Here is a 6,169-nt window from a genome sequence, read left to right as displayed (position 1 = left end):
AAGAAAAAGTCAACGTGTGTTGTGCATATATACATATCTATCTATCTATCTATATCTATCTCCACACACAAAGACCCACATATGCATCTACCACACCTAAGTTTACAAAGGCAACAAACTTCACAAAGGAAAGGGACCTTAACCAAACAAAAATGGTCTGGAACATGTCAACCCATTGTATGCATTTCCCCATCTTTTGTGAGAAGCAGTCAACACTAGAACTGATGGGCAGACTAGCTTCCTGGGTTGAGTCACAGCAGAAAGAAGAAATGACCACAGTTATTAAATATTGAAAACAAACTTAGCATTCATCTTGTTCCAAGTATTGTTGGGCCCTGAATGCCACAAGAAAGTGCAGTGACCCCAGTAGTCAGTCTCAAAAGGCTAACTAGCGTCAGACCTGACTTAATCCTTGAATGGAAGACCACCAGGAAGTCCTAGGACTACAGGCTAAAGGGCAGGGGGACATATTGGCTACTTTAGGAAACGTCTCATTCCAATGGGATTGGCCTGCCCCACTTCCCCTGGCAAAAGGGGCATGCTGTGGACCCCATTGGCTAAGGAAATTTGGCTGGCGGGGTACAGGAGGAGAGCTTTCTCTGCTGTGGCCCCCATCCTTTGGAACATCCTGCCAGTCAAGATGAGAGTCCCTAGCCTTCTGAAAGGGCCTGAAAACCTGGCTCCTGATTGGCGGGGCAGAAGTAGAGGTGGGCTGCTGGGGGATTTGCAGGGGTTCAGGAGAGACCCGAGCTAAGATTCTGGGCAGTTTGGAGAACCTTCAAATCCCACTCTTGGTGGCCCCGCCCACCCCACCCCTCCAAAGAGCCCCCATGTGGCCCATTTAGGATGCAGGCAAGTGCAGGGCCCATGTAGAGACTCGGCGAGGGTGAAAAACAGGCCTCCCGGAAGTTCAGGGAAGGCCAGAAATTGGCCTGTTTCCAGCTTCCAGAGAGCCTCCGGAGCCCAGGGAGGCTACTTTCACCCTCCCAGAGGCTCGAAGAAAGCCTCCGGAGCTTGGGGAGGGCAAAAACGCCCCCCCCCCCCGCCGTGATGCAGGAGGCTGACTAGGCCACGCCCACCATGGCCACGCTCACCCAGCAACCGGGCAGAGAACTCATTGCTAAACGAAGCCCACCCCCGCTGAGAAGAATCCCACCTCCATCCCACTTGTGTATTGGTTTCTTATCTACAGTAGTTTCCTGTTAACGTTTCATGTTCAATGTTTTCACATTCTAATTGCTTTATGTTGCTGTTTTTATGAGGATGTGATCTGCCCAGAGTTGTTCAACAGTGGGACGGGCAGCAGAAAAATTTAATTAATAAATAATTATATAAATCAGAGGAGGGCAAAGGCAACCCACTTCTGCCCATTTCCATACCTCTTTTCCCAGTGGGCAATTCTGAAAGTGCGGAGAAAAGACAAGCTGAATTATAGAGAAACAGAGGAGCAGAGATATTGTGTGTGTGTGTGTGAGAGAGAGAGACAATAAAAGACCAAACCTACACAAGAATCTCCATAAATGAAGCAGTGTGATTAGGTAATCATGAGATACCAGATCTTCCAACTACAAAATATAATCCATATGCAATTATTATTGATCTGTAAATGTGGTGATGTAAAGACATTATAGGCGGAGTTCTCAACTTGGTATTTTTAATCTGTTTTTTTAAAACCCTACAATTAATCCTCTGTGTTTGTTTTACAGGAAAAGTAAACTTGCCATCTTTCTTTATAAATGAAAAGGGAGACTGTTTGGCATTCTGCTGGTTGACAGACATCTATCCGTAATGAAATATTTGCTTTACTGTCTGATTTGATGCCAAAGTCCTGTCTCCAGCTTTATAGTCGGGCCAATGGATTATTTCTGTAATCTGAGAGAAATGAATTTGAATCCTTTTCCCATGAATATAATAACGATTAGTAATTATTGATGTATAGATAAAATGGGTTCACCAACACTGAGGAACAACCTAGAACTAAGGAGAAATTTCTTGACTTCTTCTTGTTTTGCCATATCTGTCATTGGACGATGGTGATCATGTTGGCCACATGAAAAGTTCCAAACCAGTCCCTTCCGATTTTGGAACCATAATGTTCTTCTTCTGCCTGGATCTCGTTTGCCTTCAATCTTTCCCCGGAGGATTAAGTGAAGGCTGCCATATGTTTCCGGGTGTTGCATCACCTGTCCGAAATATTCTAACTTTCGCTTTTTTATGGTTTTGATTATTTCTCTTGGGCTTTTCCAGACAGCTAAACTTCCTGACAGGGAGAACAATTAACCAGTGGAACAGCTTGTCTCCAGAACTTGTTCTCCATCACTGGAGGTTTTTAAGAAGAGATTGGACAGCCGTTTGTCTGACATGACATAGGGATTCCTGCCTGAGCAGTGAGTTGGATTAGATTAAAAGACCTCCAAGTAAAAGGGGGGTGGGGAGAAATGATAATGGGAGTTGCAATCCAAGAACATCCAGAGGACTTCTCTATTGCCACTGCACCTTAAAGTTCAAGGTTGGAGAGCTTCTTCATTGGAAAACTAGAGAGTTCATCATTGGCCAGCTGGTTGTGCTCCTAGAGTGGGGAAAAAAGTGGGGAGATAGAAGGGGCCATTTTTGGAAAGTCAGGATTTCTGGTTGAGCAATATTGAAGAAGGTTATTGTTCTCCCACCTCTGTAGTAGTTCTTTCCTACTCTAGCAAATGAAACCTGCAATCAAAGTTTGGGCTCAACCAGATTTCTTTCTATAGGTTTGCAATGAAATTACTTCTGGAAGCATTCCCCCCACCCCTCATAATGCTTTCTCTAGCCCCATGCATCCACCATGGGATAAATTTGAACACTTGGGAATGACTTGAGAGTCGAACATACTTTGGATCATATTGCATTCTGATGCATAACAGATACCCAAATAAATTGAGTGTCAGCAAAAGAGAAAGACGGCCAGACAGAGTAAGGTAAATTGCTCAAAGGTTGCCTTGCGAAAGAGCTGACAAGCTGAGCCAGCAAGATGCATAAATAACTAGAAGTTGAAGGCTGTTATTAGCATCTGGGTGAAATTGTGCTTAAATGAAGTGAGGGAAATGGATATAAAATCCAGCCTGGGATTTCAGTGGGGAGAAGTGAAGGAAAATATCTGCCTCTCATATATTAATTTGATCTGGCCATTCGAATCTGTGGTTACAAATCTCCAAGCATCCACAGAACCAATCGCACAGTTTCCTAATAATACAACTATCTTCTGGAACAGATGACATATTTCTCTAAAACGGCACAGGGCAACCACATGGAACCTAAAGGGAAATCATTTCTCTCAAAGAAATTGCACATCGTTCCTTTAGCCAATATCCTTTTAACAGAACAATGTAGACACTGAATGGGGCAACAGGCCAACAGGATGTAATGCCTCTGACAAAATCTGACCAAAAAAAAAAAGGAGCTGAAATTCAAATAAATTCCATTTTGCTGGCAACATGCACACATTGCAAAATCCCTCACCATCAGCCCAGGCCAGAAAATAAAAAGTTCCTTTATCTATCCCTTCTTCTTCCATCTACAAAGGCATTTGCAATGGCAAGAAACCTCTTTTAAAAAAAAAAAATGTCCTGGGCTTAGCTGTGGAACTAAGTGTAAAGTTTACAAGAGGTTGATTTTCCAGTTAACATTTGGGCAGCCCAGCTTTTCGACTGCTGTTGGAAAACCCACCCAGGGCCATCTTTTAAAACAACGGCAATGAGTTTTTGAAGGTAGAAGACAGTCTGTGGGGGTAAGCATAACTTAGCTGGGGCAAAGTTTCAAGAAATAATATGCCTATTTCTGGAGCTTCTCTGCTCTGAGATACATTGGTCATTTCCATGGAAGGTATGTATGTATGCAGGGGTGGGCTTCACAAATTTCAGCAAAGGGTTCTCTGCCCGGTTGCTGGGTGGGCGTGGCCATGATGGGCATGGCCTAGTTGGCCTCCTGCACCACGGCGGGGGCAGGGCGTTTTTGCCCTCCCCGGGCTCCGGAGGCATTTCTCAAGCCTCCGGGAGGACAAAAATGACCTCACCGGGCTCTGGAGGCTCTCTGGAAGCCAGAAATGGGCCCATTTCCAGCCTTCCCGAACTTCCGGGAGGCCCATTTTTCGCCCTCCCTGAACCTTTGCACAGGCCCTGCACTTACCTGCATCCAAAACAGGGCGCATGGGGACTCCTGGGAGGGCCAGCCAGGAGTGGGATTTGGGGGTTTTCCAAACTATACAGAACCTTAGCTAGGGGCTCTCCCAAACCCCTGCGAATCCCCAGCAGCCCCATCCCTGGATGTGTGCATTTTCTCCGTACATCTGAATGGGAAATAATCCTTGCAAACCCCGTCAGGGTAAAAGCCAGGCAAAGAAAGGATAGCAGGTTGCACCAGAAACCCCATTATTTATCCCAATTTTGGGTGCTATGCAACGGTATCATCCCTGACCTGTGCAGGAGCTGGAATAAAGGATGGGAGCTCAACCCTGCCTCACAGCAGCTCTTGGGTCTCAAATGTGGTCTTGCTAACCTTCAGCCCAGTGTCCTAACCACTCGAGCCACCATACTCTGTGGGTTGAAAATCCTTATAATCCAATCTGCAATTGGGAATTCTTATCTTAAGGGCTACAATTGCAGAAAGAGCGAGAAAGATACAGTGCTTTTTTTTTTTTTTTTGCAGATATTTATATTGCACTCCTGGGTGATCAAGGATGTTTGAGAAAAGCTAACATTCTGTACTTCTCTGGAAGAAGAGCCTTTAAGCCAAATCTGCTTCCAGTAAATACAGCCAGAAGGGAAACTCTTGAATATAAGTGAGAAATTCCTTTATAACCCTTTTTCGTTTCAAAGCAATCATAGATGATTAAACTACTGTAAATAGTGGTAAACAATATGAGGTTACCAAGGAGAGCTGATGCTTCAAGGGCAAGCAAGATTCCTGGCACTTTCTTATCATAACAAAGTAGTTACATAAACAAACTTCATTATAGTGTATAATTAAAGTGTAGAGGTCTACTTATTAAAAAAATATAAAAATAACTTCTCATCTTTACCCCTTATGGCTAAATAATTGCCTATGTAGTTGGTATTGCACATGTGTTGAATCGTAACTACTTGCAACCGACATATACTGGGTTCTTGGTCCCCTGAGGCTAGATCCAGTGACTCACTACATTAAAAATTATCGCGAAATGATTGTTTGGATTCTTTCCTCAAACTCCATCCAAGTTTATTGGGTAGTGTTTCTACCACTGATTGGCAGACAGAGAGGCGTGGAAGCAGTACTCAAGGACATTAGCGGACCTCGCCAGAGCGCGAGACAAACGCTGAAGAAAAAGAAGAAGAAGAAGTTTCTACCACTGATTATTGTAAGACATGGGGTTTGGAACCGGGCTGTGGAAGTGGTGGACGGGTATGTATGCGAAGTTGTGTTTGTTAAGGTGACCAACTTTTTTACAATGAGAAGGAGGACACAAATAAATTGAAGAAAAAGAACAAAGCCTCTTGCACGCGGCACACTTTCTCAAAACAATTCTCCTGTGTGGAGTGCATGCGTTTCATAACTAACCCTCTAACTCCCTCTTCACTCTGGCTCAGGGATGGGGCTGCCGGGGGTTCGCAGGGGTTCAGGAGAGCCCCCAGCTAAGATTCTGCGCAGTTCGGACAACCCCCAAATCCCACTCCTGGCTGGCCCCACCCACCCCTTCCCTCCTCTCCCAGGAGACACTACGTGGCCCATTTTGAATGCAGATAAGTGCAGGACTCGCACGGAGGCTTGGGGAGGGTGAAAAACGGGCCTCCCAGAAGCTCAGGAAGGCTGGAAACGGGCCTGTTTCCGGCTTCCAGAGAGCCTCCAGAGCCCGGGGAGGCCGTTTTCGCTCTCCCAGAGGTTTGAGGAAAGTCTCCAGAGCAGAGGTGGCCTTCAGCAGGTTCTGACCAGTTCTGGAGAACCAGTAGAAGAAATTTTGAGTGGTTTGGAGAACCAGCAAACACCTCCTTTGGCTGGCCCCGCCAACCCCATCTATTCTGTAGTGAGTCACTGGATCTAGCCTCAGGGGACCAAGAACCCAGTATATGTCGGTTGCAAGTAGTTACGATTAAACATGTGTGCAATACAGTTTCAAAGCCAACTACATAGGCAATTATTTAGCCATAAGGGGTAAAGATGAGAA

This window comes from Notechis scutatus, chromosome 8 (genome assembly GCF_049901735.1).
Source record: "Notechis scutatus isolate UNSWTSFEM ecotype Mainland chromosome 8, rNotScu1.2, whole genome shotgun sequence".
In the NCBI taxonomy this organism is placed as follows: Eukaryota; Metazoa; Chordata; class Lepidosauria; order Squamata; family Elapidae; genus Notechis; species Notechis scutatus.
This window is presented reverse-complemented; position numbering follows the sequence as displayed.